The sequence below is a fragment of the Cryptomeria japonica genome, chromosome 9, assembly GCF_030272615.1.
Source record: "Cryptomeria japonica chromosome 9, Sugi_1.0, whole genome shotgun sequence".
In the NCBI taxonomy this organism is placed as follows: Eukaryota; Viridiplantae; Streptophyta; class Pinopsida; order Cupressales; family Cupressaceae; genus Cryptomeria; species Cryptomeria japonica.
Window position 1 is genome coordinate 401,378,132 of NC_081413.1, and position 14,370 is coordinate 401,392,501.

The following is a 14,370-nucleotide window of genomic DNA, read 5'->3' on the forward strand; positions in this document are numbered from 1 at the left end:
ACCCTCCTAGCATTCTAATCAATCTTATGCAATCAAGCATTTTTGTGATCAAGCTTTCAACCACATTTCCGTTCTTTGTTGAGCTCTTGTGCACACATAAAATCTGAGAACAAATATATCAAGCAAGATCAATGGAGATAGGAAGAATGGAGATTCAAGCCCTAGTGGACATGTGATGGTATAATCTTTGTGATTTTGTTGATTTGCATTGTCTTAAGTAATCTTCATACGTTATGGTGGATCTTTGTTGTTGTTAGGCTAAAGTTTTGTTGTTGAATTCATTTAGTCTTTCAATATTGTTGTTTCCATTATCCACTTTTCACCATACACAGTTGTGTTAAAAAATAGACTTTAGTTTAAATGTTTATTGTTTAAAAGGTTTTTATATTTAACTGGACATTGATTATTCAAAAGACTTATTTTAGAAAACTGATTCTTTAAAAGAATCTGTTACTCAGAGGACAGAAATTACATTGTGTAGTCTATAAATAGGTATTTTGAGTCTTGAGACATTTGAAGGGTTCGGATTTTGGAGAAATTTAGTACTTTGTTGCCATTTTCAAAGAAGTTCTAATAGTTTAATGAAAAAGATTTATTGAGTTTGGGTTTCTGAATTATCTTCTTTTGGTCTGTGTAAAAAGAATAAGATGCTTTTTCTTATGATAGTATAGTCTTTGTGCTAAATTCGTAAGAAGAATATCATGATTCAGAAATTGACATATTCATGATTTTATTCCTATTATTAGTTATTAATCTGTTGATTAAAGATTAGTGATAGTCTTTTTGTGAAAAGGTTTCAAATATTCTCAGTCTTTGTGCTAAGAGAAAATTAAAAGAGTTGTTCAGGACAGATTTTCAATATTTACGTATTCCTCCCTTTTTTTATTTGTTGTGTGCTTGTATCATGGTGATGAACAAGTATTAGATGCCTTTTCTGCTTTCAGGTTAAAAGCATACCAAAATCTTTACATTTAAAATTAAAGAATGGATTTAGTTTAGTCATAAGTAGGAGCTATACCACATTAAAATTCAGAGGGAAGCTAGTATAAGCAAATTGAATAGTTTACCCAACTGATGGTTTATTTGGGTTTCTTTGTTGGGCAATAGGAGTCATTTACTTGTGGTATTTTGAGAAACCAAATCTGTTAACCAACAGATTTTTGGCGACTCCACTGGAGAATCAAACAGACAATTTAAGGTTGGTAGTCTATAATGAATTAAAATGGTTCTTCCACACGAAAATGTGTTCCCTCTCCTCCAATTTGGTTTAGATTGGGTACATGCGGAACAAGAAGATATTATTTCTCAATTGAACACTTTAGCTTGGAGAAATAGAAGGAATGTTGCTAAATATATGAGAGAGAATATGGTATTGGAATAAGAAGAAGAAGCACAAAATCCAGTGGTAGTCTTTGAAAGAGTAATTGAAAGGTTTCCTGTGGTTATTGTTTCCCCAAGAAAGAAATCTAAGACAACCACCTAGAAACTAAGTTTGAAATAAACTGGAGTCCCGAAGATATACAAAGTGAAAGAACCAGGGGAGTAATTGACTCAATTTTTGAAGCACTTCAAAGAATTAATTTTCCTACTTCTTTATTACTTGCCAGAAGGTTGAAAAGTAAACCTCCTCAACTACTGAGAAGTACGGTTGAGACCACTGTTTTTCAAGCCCTTACTTTACACGGCACAGTCCCTCCTCCTGTTATAAATTTAACTCCTCTTGTATTACAAATGGCTCAGCCATTACCAATCCCATGGAGAGCAGCAATTGTTCCTTTAAATTTGGGACAAGAATTAAATGATTTACCAAAAGGTTTAAGGAAGAACCTTCCCAAATTCAGGGGAGATGCTAAAATTTCAACTGATGAACACATCAATGCCTTCTATGCTGCTTGTGGAGTGTTGGGTGTTCAACATGAGGATGTATCTGTTAGGTTGTTTGTTGAAACTCTTAATGATGCAGCAACTGAATGGTTCTACCACTTACCCAATGCATCAATCTCCAATTGGAATGATATGAGAACATGGTTTGAGAACAGATTTAAGAGTGCTGAAGACAAGCACTCATTATTGGCACAATTGGCACAGTTAAAAAAGGAAATATATGAGCCTATGAGAGAGTTTGTGGCTAAATTTTAATAGGATTGTGAATAAGATCCCACTAGCGAAGAGACCTACTCCTGAAAATCAAAAAGGTTTCTTCATTAATTCAATGCCCCCTAATATTAGCTTCCACTTGAGAAGAGCCAGAGTTGCTAATTTAGCGAAGCCTAGGCTATGGCAGCTGAACTCGAAGATGACTTCATAACTGTGGGAAAGTGGAAAAAAGAATTACAATCTCACAATGCTCAACCATCGACTTCTACAGATCTTATGTATCAAAGGTTAGCTAATAATATAATAGCTCTAAAGAGGTAGATTCCAAAAATTAATTCTCCTTTCCAACAGTCAAATCTTTACAATGGTACTAGAAAGGGCTTTAACCAGCAAATGGAAAGTAATCATAGACAGGCTCAACTCCCTTGTGTACAACAGAGGCTGACAATAGAGGCACCACCTAATTCTGGGAAAGGTAACATGTGCACATTTCATCTGACAACAGATCATGATGGCTCCTCTTGTCCAGCATTGACAAGATTCATGCAAATGACAGCGATGAGAAAGGTCATAGAAGAGGTGGTAAATGAAGAAGATGTACCACTAAATACTATTGACTCTGAAGTTAACTTTCGAATACGAATCAGACTCCAAAAGAGGTGGAGATATAATCACAACTCTTGAAGATTCTTCTTGCATGGTGCCGACAAGAGGACAGCAAAGTGCAAATCATAAAGGTACATCTAACTGGCAGAAACCTTCCTGCAATACAAAGAATAGTGCTTCCGATATCCCAAAAGCTCCTCTAATTCTTAACAAGAACACTAGTTCTAAATCTGCTGATAAAAATAAAAGCTCTTTTGATGTAGTTGAATTTTGTAAAACATCTAGACTTCAGATTTCTCCTGCTGAGTATTTGTTAGATATGTCAAGGGCGGCCAATCTGAAAATCACCTTGTTGATAACCAAATCATTGATAACAAGAATTCTACCTCTAGCCTGTTGTCCAATAATAGAAGTCATTCTCTGACTCAATCAGATCTTAAACCCAACGCATTCAATGTGTCCTTGTTTATTAATAGTCATAGGTTGAGCAATTGCATGATTGACTCGAGAGCATCGGACAATGTCATGCCTTCCTCAGTAGCAAGGGCCCTTGGATTGACTCTAACCAAAACCTTTGGAAAGTGCTACTCTATGGATTCAAAACAAGTCCTACTAGCGGGTCAAATCAAAGATGCTCAAGTTTCTTTGGCTGCATATCTTGGTAAAAGATTGAGACTGACCATACTAGTAGCTGACATACCAACAAGCTATGGTATGTATTGAGTAGGAGCTTTTGCAGAGATTTAGGAGGAGAAATACAACTGGATTGGTCCATGCATTGATTCCTTTGGGAAACGTGAAGGTCCATTTAGAACCAGAACCTAAAGCTAAGTTTAGTATTCTTAAGAATGACCCTAAATCTCAAATTTTGTATGAGGAAACTGATTTTGGTAATTATATGATATTCACAGGCAATAATGAAAGAAAAGAGACTTTATAACAAGAGACTTCTTCAAGATTATGGATGTTAGAATTTGATGGTAGTTCTTCCAATTCTAGTTCAAGAGTGGGTGTTGTTTTAGTCCCTCATAATAGTAAAAGGTTTCCTTTTTCCTACAAATTGGAATTCAAAAACACCGAAACACAGCTGAATATGAAGCCCTACTACTTGGAATTGCAACAGCCAAAGAGAAAGGAATCAGGAAAGTTAAGGCTGTCGAAGACGCAAAACTAATTGTAAAACAAGTCAAGAAGATCTTTGCAGTCAAAAACGAAAGGCTCAAACATTATAGAAATTGTGTGTGGGATGAGATAGAAGCTTTTGATGCTTTTTCAATAGAGGCAGTACCGAGGGAACGTAACACAAGAGCCCTTGCAGTGTCAGCTTCATTGTTATTACCTTACCTTGATTTCAAAGACAGTGAGTACGGGGTTGAAGTAATGTACAGGCCTAATGTACTCGTGGCAAGTGTTCGAAAGTGATAAACAAATTCAAGCCTTTTTGGAGAACTCAAGTATTTTCGCAACTTCACTGGTAGCAATTCCGAGTGTAGAGAATATTACCAGGATGAAAAAGTTTGCTCAGAAGGAGCTGTACAGTTGAAAGGTAATAAAATTCCCAAAGGTCTCGTCTCATTAGAAAAGCTATTTGACAGACATGGTAAGTATATAAAAAAAAAGAATGTCTATGTCTGTCAATAGTTCTGGAGAATATGAATTTGTGAGCATTGGTGAAGCAGATAATTCTAAGACGGTATGTGTTGGAAAGTGTTGTACTCTTGAAGAAATAAGCAATTTGATTGAGCTGCTTAGGGAGTTCACAGATGTTTTTTCTTGGAGCTACGCAAATCTTATTTTTCTTGGAGCTACACAAATCTTAAGAATTTTATGGATGGCCAGCTATGACATAGCATTCCCCTAAAGCCAAGAGCAACTCCTTTTAGACAAAAATATAGGACATATAACCCCATGATAGCTAATGTGATTTTCAAAGAAATAGACAAGATGTTAAAGGCAAGAATCATATACCCAATCCATCATTCTACATGGATTGCTAATATTGTGCCTGTACATAAGAAAAATAAAGAAATAAGAATTTGTGTAGATTTCAGATATCTAAATCGGCCCAGTTTGAAAGATAATTAACCCTTGCCAATCATGAATCACATTTTAAAAACTATTGATGGGGCTGAGATGATGTCTATGCTTGATGGGTTCTCAAGATATAATCAAATCAGCATTGAAGAATCAGACCAACACAAAACTGCTTTCACTACTCCATGGGGCACCTCGGCTTATTACTGTATGCAATTTGGTCTTATCAATGCTGGTGCGACTTTCCAACAAGCTATGGATTTATCCTTTGGAGATTTAAAAAACAAGATTATCGTTATATATCTTGATGATTTAACTATTTTCTCTAAAAAGAGGAAAGATCATTTAAGGGATATAAAAACTATCTTGCAGAGGTGCAGGGATCATGGGATATCTCTGAATCCGAAAAAATTTGTCTTGTGTCAGAGTTACTAGTACACAGTTTCCAAAGAAGGCATTAAAATAGATCCCGAGAGAGTGAGAACCATCAAGCAATTGAGTTTACCAACAAATAGAACCTGAGTGAAATTGTTCTTTGGACAGGTAAATTTCTAAGGAAATGTGTACCCAATTTTTCAGAAATAACTAAAAACATTGTTTATATGATGAAAGAGAAATGGGCTTTTAGATGGAGTGAAAATGGAAGGAAAGCTTTCGAAGAGATTAAAGGAGCAATTGCACAAGCGCCAATCCTGGTGCATCTTGATTTTCAAAAGGATTTCATTATTTACTATTATGCATCCGATCACACTATGTCTGCAATCCTTTTACAGAAGAATGATTAGGGCATAGAAGCTCTGATTGCTTTCATGAGCTTCCCCTTGAAGAAAAATGAATTAAACTATTCTCCAACAGAAAAACAAGCCTTTGTTATGGTGAAAGTTGTCAAACAGTTGAGGTTTTGTAATCTACATTCTCATTCTATTGTATACATCCCTAATTCTTTTGTTAAAAGTAATTTAACTCAGCAAAAAGTAGGAGGCAACATAAGGGGAGCTTGGATTGCTAAAGTACAAGAGTATGATCTAGACATTAAGCCCACTAAGTTGGTCAAAGGACAGGGTTTGTGTAAATTAATTGCAGAAAATAAGTCAGCAGAGGAGGAAGAAATGCCCATTGCCTTGTTTGTAAGTCTATAAGATCCTTGGTTCTCCAATGTTGCACACTATCTTACCTACGGTGAATGTCCAGAACATCTGTCTATGAAGGAAAAGCAGAACCTAAGATTAAAAGCAACAAAATATGTGATCTAAAATGATACCTTATACAAGAAAGGTCTTGATGGCACTTTCTTGAGATGTGTAGCTAAGGAACAACAACAAAACTCCTAAAATCATTTCATGATGAAGCATGTGGAGGACACTTTTCTCAACAGTAACAGCCTTCAAAATCTCAAGTCAGTGTTAGTACTAGCCCAAAATATTTAAAGATGCATATCAGTGGGTGGCAAAATGTGAAAAGTGCAAGCAGTTTGCAGGGAGGCCACAGCTAGTAGCTTTACCCCTTAAACCGGTGGTTATTGAAGAACCTTTTCAACAATGGGGTTTAGATTTCATAGGGCCGGTTAATCCAATTTCAAGTGTTGGACATACCCATATTCTTGTAGCTATAGATTACTTTACCAAATAAGTGGAAGCTATACGAGTGAAATGTACTACTTATGGTGTAGTGTGACTTTATTAAAGAAAACATAGTGGTTCGTTTTGGGGTATCATTAAAGATCGTTACTAACAATGCAACTAGTTTATCTTCAACTAAAGTTACTTATTTTTGCTATGAACACGGTATATCACTCTCAGATTCTTCAGACTATTACCCACAAGGCAATGGACACGCAGAATCAAGCAACAAAAATGTAGTTGCAATAATGAAGAAATTGGTAAGTGACAATCAAAAGGACTGGCATAAAAAATTGTATGAGGTGTTATGGGCTAATAGAACTACCCCAATGAGAGCTATAGGTATGTCACCTTTTGAGTTGGTCTACGAGATCGATCTGAAGTACCCATACCTTTAGAATTGGTCGCATCTAAATTGCAGACTAATTGAAGATCAGGAATTTCAAGATTCCTTGGAAAAGAAGATCATGTACCTTACAAAGATAGAGGAACAATGAGCTAATATGGTGGACCATATCACTTTACATCAAGCAAGAGTCAAGAAGGTCTTTTATCAAAGAGAAAGGCCGAGAAAATTTATGGAAGGAAACATGGTGCTGCTATGGGATAAAAGAAGAGAACCGAAGCGAGCCCATGGGAAATTTGATTCACTCTAGAAAGGACAATTTAAGATTTATCAGGTATGTGGACTCAATGCATTTAACCTCACATATCCTGATGGCACAGTCTTACCCTTTCCATACAATGGGCAAGATCTCAAGCTGTATCAACTGCGAAGCAGGTGTCTCTTGCCCTGTATCATAGTAGTTTAGTTGTTTATCTTTGTTTCTTTTTTGTCTCATTTTTGGTGTTTTGTGTTTGGTCCCTTCAATTTGTCTTCCATTTGCCTCTATCGCCCATTTTGTAACCAGAGATTATAGGTTCATTGCTTTATACTTGGCAGTCTACGTCCCCAATAAGAGCCAACTGTTACCTTGTCCTGAGTCTCCTGACCATAGTCATAAATTTTCATCTTATCTTGGCAAAAATGTTCTGATGCATTTGAGTATCTTAAAGTATTGCATTGAAGTCTTTGTTCTCTATAAGTCCCCATACTTAGTCAATTTTAATCATGTCGGCACTTTGCATATTTCTGATAACTTTGTCAATAGTTTGTTAGGTTTTGCCAACTAAGTCGGTAATCGACAAAGTTTTGCTATCTTTTTTGAGTCAAAGTGATAACTCCCGAATTCGTCATATTTTCCTCCTTGTGTCAATCTTTTACTCCGTGTCGGTAACTTCGAAATTTCAAATAACATTCAAAACCTCCGTAAAGCCTATCAGGCCTTTATATGTCAGCAATTTTAGGAGTTATCAAAACTCATAAAACTTTAGACATAGTTCAAAAGAAGAATTAAAATGTTCGAAGAATACAAAGTTCAAAGTATAAAGGAAGGTCCCATTGTCGGTATATTGAAGAGTTAACATAGCTTGTGAAACCCTTGACAAAGTTAACAAAGGTGAAGACTCCACCAACAAAAGTTTGCATTGGAAATCAAATGCAGTGGCAGCAAAAGATGAAGTTCATAGAACTCATGAAATCCCCAACAAAGTTCACATAAAGGGGCTTTTCAATGACTAAGTTTTGAGCTTAACATTAAGTAAATGTCAACAAAATGAAAGGTTTTCAAAACAAATGAAATTGCCGAAAAGATTTTCATAATAATTTCATGTGTCGATGATGAAATAAAAGGTGCGTCAGCAAAACAGAGAGTTTGTAGAACTACCGAAGTTGCCAACAAAGGAAGGAATGAGCAGAAATTGAAAAGCGGTGAAAGCATTAGTTCCTAAAACCTAATAAAATTCCAACATGATTACTAAAAGAGCCCTAAAAACATCATCAACAATTAATGACTAGTACAAAAGGGCAAAGGCTATTAATGAACTCTTTTATATAGTTATCAATGGCATTTCAAACCCCATTTGTGAACAAATAGATTGGTGAAGAACAAAGAAAGGGTTTTCTCGAGGAGCAGAAAGAAACAATAAGTAAAAATTCCACGGAGAGCACCAACGGCCAACATCAAGCTCAAAACTGTAAGTTCAAATTTTTCCTTCCTAATAGTTAGCCATAAAATTTTACTATTTGCACACTTGGAAAGGGAGAAAGTAAGGGGAGGTGCTGCCAGAAAATTTCCAAAAGTTGTCGCTTTCTTTCTCCACTGTTACAGGACAAAATGAGGTATAAATACCAGGGGTATGAACAACTAACAGGACTAGAAAGTCAATTACCCGAGGTCAGGGACACAAAACTAGGACATGTTAACCTAGAAGATTTTCAAAGGAAAATCAATGCTCCCAACAGGCACCCAATTACCCAAAGATTGATAGAAAGTGGTCTAGTACAAGCAGCATGGTTTCCAGTTTTAGTTTAGTGTACGGACCTGGTTTTAGAATGTATCAATCACTCCAATCCAGAGACCAGGGAAATTAGGACTGTTAATAACCAGCCATTGATCACAATAGATATAGACACCATTAGTGCCAGTTTAAGGTTGCCGGAAAGAGAAGAATACGCAATTTGGGACTTTGCTTTGTCTCACTATTTCTCTGAGAAGAAGAAAGTTTATAAAAAACGTTATTGCAAAGGAATGACTAGCAATTCCAAAGAAGAGGAGGTCTCATCTGCTAGGATATCTACATGAGTCATACTTTCAAGATGACATTGCAGACATTATAGTGTTATTACACAGGCTGTGCAGAAATGAGAAGGCTCATGATTTCTAGGACTGGATGTATTTCTTTGTACAAGGCGTTTGTGTCGGGAAGCTTTACCTGGATTGTGCTAGTTTGATTTCAGACAGACTACACTTTGCCTTCACCAATTTTATCTTTCATAAGACCTTCTACATGTCTTCTTACCCATTCTATGCCCTAGCTACTACTCGCCCATGGCTTGGGCTAAACCACGTGCAAGAATTTGATGATAGCATTCAAATGTATGATTATTATCTAGAGCTTCAATTAGCAAAGAGTTACAAGAACTTCAGGCGGGTAAACGATGTGTTTACCATGAGATTGGTGAGGGAATTGCAAGGAGATATTGCTCAAAGAATCTCTTCTGAAGCCAAAACTTTAATTAACACCTATGGCAACTATATTATTCAATATCAAAGGTTCAGATACATTTGGATAGCCAGCTATGATGGGTTACCTCACAAATTGCCTAGGCACCCAGAGGATAAATTTGTTTTGATTGAAGTGAGCAGACAAATAGCTTAAGTGAAAAAAAATTGTTCTCAAGGAAAGAAAGTTGGTAACTCTTTTCCTATTAGGGTAAGATTGTATTCTTGTGATTCACAATCTGATGCCTTGAATTTGGAGAGAGCAATTGTTAAATATAATTGTTCCATGTATGAGAGAAGGTTTCCCTTTGACAAGAAGGATTATATCAAGAACAACTTGTGTCTAAGTTCATCATTTCACCATGTTCCTCACCTAGAAGATTTTCAGGCTGACAATGCAGACGAGTATGAAGTAAGAATGAGGAATTGGATGAGATTCAGTGTCAAATAGATTGTATTGTATAGACTCAGTCGGGATGTCTCTGGCATTAATGATGTCTCTGGCAAATCCTCTAGAAGAAGATGAGCTATCAGCAGGAGTTCAAGGACACGAGGCCTCCTTAAGTTTGCCATTTGGTCAATAGAAGACTAATAAGGCTTCCAATTTGAGGAGAGCTCTTCATTTTTCCACCCCTAGTATGTCTTTTCAAACAGAATCTACAAGAACTCCGTCCTGGTTGGAATCTTCGTTAACAAAAAAGAGAAAATGGTACCATTCAGGATGTCCGATAATAATATAGTGGGGAAATTACTTCAGAGAACCCCAAAGGCTAAAAAGTTGAAGACGACATCCAGATTGATGGAATATGAGGATACCGGTAATGACTATATAGAAATTGCTCAACGCATAACAGATAAAGAACCCAGTAAAGCCACACCCGATGATTTCAATGTTTTAAACTTTTAAGAGTAGACTTAGGGCCACCAAGCAAAGAAGGAGACAATCATAATTTCCAGGTGATTGCCAGTAGAATATTGAAAAGATCTGAAAGGGATAAGATGGACAAATAGTTAAGGGACATATACATGTCCTGACAAACTGCCTAAAGAATTTTTATTGATCCTTTTGTATTGCGAGTCTCACAAACTCAAGATAATTTAGATCTTACTTCTCCAAGTGCTCATTCCATGTTCAAAAAAGTACAGGAAGATAGCTCTTTTGGTATAATAACAAGAGAATGGATTGCAGATATTTTTATTAAAGGCCCTCCATACCTATAAAAGACCAAAACCGTATATGATAATATCCTGCAATTAAAGAAACTTATTCAATCTGAGATTCATGGATTGAAACAAGATGAAGTTGCATGGGATAAGATACTTGTTGAATTAAATGAGATTGCCACAATGGATGCTCAAAGTGCTGTTAGAGAGAATATCTTAACAAATCTAAATGATGAAAGATGCACAATCTGGTCAGAGGCTTTAAAATGGACGAGTCAGCATGTGAAGCAGTGTATTGACAGGTTAGATAAAGTAATGGAGGAATGCAACAAAGTGCTTGCAAAAATAGCCAAATTGGCTAACAGATAACTTTCAGAAAATTGTAAACATTAGTGCTTGTCGTAACTGCAATATTGATCAACCTACAAATATATAAGACAAAATAGATAAGATCAAAAAGGGAAAAGCAATTTGGGACATTAGATTGAAATCCATTGCCATTCCCAGGCATGCAGAATTGGCTCCATTTTTGAAGACATATAGAGATTTCAAGGAACGGCTTGCAGCCTCCCAACTGCCTCCACCTGTTCAGATAGCTATCGCTCCACCAGCTCAATCTTGATTAATCCTTCAATATTTCAATGCTTTAATTTGTTTTGCCTTAAAAAAGAGACTTTAGTTTAGGTGTTTATTGTTTAAAAGGTCTTTATATTTAAAAGTGGATGCTGATTATTCAAAAAGACTTATTTTAGAAAACTGATTCTTTAAAAGAATACGTTACTCAAAGGACAGCAGTTACATTTTGTAGTCTATAAATAGGTATTTTGCAAAAATTTGAAGAGTCCGGATTTTGGAGAGATTTATTACTGTGTTGCCATTTTTCAGAGAAGTTCTAACAGTTTAATGAAAAAGATAAATTGAGTTTGGGTTTCTGAATTATCATTTTGGAGAGATTTATTACTGTGTTGCCATTTTTCAGAGAAGTTCTAACAGTTTAATGAAAAAGATAAATTGAGTTTGGGTTTCTGAATTATCTTCTTTTGGTCTGTGTACGAAGAATAAGATGCTTTTTTTATGATAGTATAGTCTGTGTGCTAAATTCGCAAGGAGAATATCTTGATTCAGAAATTATCAGATTCATGATTTTATTCCTATTATCAGTTATTAATCTGTTGATTAAAGATTGGTGATAGTCTTTTTGTGAAAAGGTTTCAAATATTCTCAGTGTTTGTGTTGAGGGAAAATTAAAAGTGTTTTTGAGACACATTTTCAATATTTTATGCATTCCTCCCTCTTTTAATTTGTTGCATGCTTGTATCATGGTGATGAACAAGTATTAGATGCCTTTTCTGCTTTCAATTTAAAAGCATACCAAAAAAATTACATTTAAAATAAAGAATGGCTTTAGTTTAGTCCTAAGTGGGAGCTGTAACACATAAGAATTCAGAGGGAAGCTAGTATAAGCAAATTATATAGTTTACCCAACTGTTGGTTTATTTGGGTTTCTCTGTTGGGCAGTAGGAGTCATTTGCTTGTGTTATTTTGAGAAACCAAATCCGTTAACCAACACAGACCCTTGAACCTGACAAGTCCTCATAGATAAGAGGCAAATTCTCCAATTAAGCTCCATAGAAATAGTTGAGAGTACTGAATAACCCTTATCCCCAACAAACTCTACCTCTCTATATTCTTCATCATAGTTACAAGATTCTTAGCAGTTTACAGTTGGTCCCTGTATCAGTTTTGTGGTCCTAGTACACATTGTGAAGATTCCTACGCAGCAACACTTTCCTCTCGAACCCAATATAATGATCTTACATTTACTATTTTTGAACTTAAATGTCATCAGTAAGGGGAATTAAGAATAGAAAAATATTTCTTAATGTTCATGGATAATATCTTATGCCATAAACCAGTAAACTAGATATTGAGGGATTTGGAGTCACATGCAAATTAAGAGACATATTAATCGGAACAAAAAAAAGGCATGCCCCTGTAGGGGGAGACCTTAATGTTTAGCAAAGTCCTTTTCAGTGGACTCTGGATAAGGGGAGTGCTTGAGCACTTTAGATATGTGTGTATACACACTTGGAATTTTGCAGTTTCTCTAATTAATCAAGAGGTTCCCGCGATTGTTTTTGACAAACCATCATGATTAAATTATAGAAGCTTATGTTAAAACACAAATGCCACAAAGATTCTGAACGCCATGACACCAGAATTTCCAAAGTAGAAGTCTGCTTACATTAGGTAACTAGAAGCCTAAAAGATTAGTATGTAGGTAACTTACATGTTCAAATTAATTCATTTCCGTTCACCCATAACCGCCTAAATCATGTAGGAAGTCCATTTGAAATGAATTACAAAGGATTTTGAAAAAACATGTCTGAATGCTTTTTATAGACAATTGTTATTTTGCAAGGGATTTTTACATAAGCAATCCTTAATGTACTCTATCATAGTAGCCATGTTTATAAGAGAACAAAATACAAGGGATACAAAAAATAAAAAAACAATGGGAAAAATGATATGAAGTTATTTTCAACCGAAGGTAACAAAGCAGGTAAAATTTCATACAGGATTTTCGATTCAGGTTAAAAATTTACGTGAGGGGGTGGATCAACGTTGACCTAAGCTATCCAAAAAAGCAAGTAAAATTTATTGTATGCCCTAATATAACTTGTTTGCCAGAGTTCCTAGCACATCCGTGTACATTAGTCATACAGTGTTTTTGTACTACTCCTCGAAAGGCATGCATGCAGTAAAGCTAATCATAATAATGAATCATGATCATGCATTACAGATAATGTGGGTGATATGCAGCTGAGCTGAATTTTCTTGTTACAATTCCATGAAATAAAACAATATCAGTTAGGGTTCATCACTATGAACCTTCTTTCGTACCGTGTAATTAAAAAGGCTTCGGTGATGATTCAATTCATATATTACCCAATTGCCTAAAAAGCAAAAGCTTTGATAATCTGCGACTCTTCTTTTGAAGACAGTGAAGATTCTCGAATTGGATACCCAACCAGGCAAAACAAGGGCATATGTTGAGCTTCAAGTATGTTCACTGTGTTTGGCTACCACTATATTAAAATTTGACGTTGAAAAATTAAATCTCGTAACAGCCAAGTGGGTACCCATCCTTAATTTTTAAAAATTGTAAAGCAAATTGGAGGAGGAGAACCCTTACCTGGTTTGTAAGAATTGAGGAAATAATACACATCCGTAATATATTGTCAACAGCTGTTGTGAATTTGCTCGGATATGTTGCTGTCAAATTAGATAAAGGAAAGGAGGGATCTGTGGTTGTTGAAAATGAGTCGGAATTCGATTTTTATCTCTGAGATTAAATTCTGTGTGCTTTAGTGCATACCATTCACAAGATTGTTTTTGAGGATTTTTACCATAAAAATATATGACGACCTTCTAAATAGATAAAAGGACAATGATCATTTTAGATCAAACATAATTCAAGACTAAAGCAGGGTTATAAGCAAGTGTTGTTTGTAAGAGGAAGTGCTAATTTTGTATTTGTTTTGCTTACTCTAATTTTAAAAAAATGTTAATTAGGCAAGCAAGAAGAAAATTGGAAAGTTATTAGATACTAAAAGGTTATAAGTAATGAAGTGCTCAAGATAAAAGAAGGAAAAAAGAGTAAATGAATTTTATTTATTATATGAAATTTAATATGTATAATATAATAAAGTTAGTATATATGAAAATTAAATTTTAATGTTTTA

At 35.3% G+C, this 14,370-nt stretch overlaps 1 protein-coding gene across 2 annotated transcripts in view; it reads right to left on the reverse strand.

The window, feature by feature from the left end:
* Positions 1-14,087, reverse strand: part of LOC131073154 (trihelix transcription factor ASR3) — a 31,822-nt gene extending 17,735 nt beyond the window's left edge. The window contains exon 1 of one of the 2 annotated variants that reach the window (XM_058009542.2): positions 13,821-14,087. The gene's annotated coding sequence lies outside the window, so the exon portion shown is untranslated. The other variant, XM_058009552.2, reaches the window with a different exon arrangement.
* Positions 14,088-14,370: the final 283 nt, after the last annotated feature.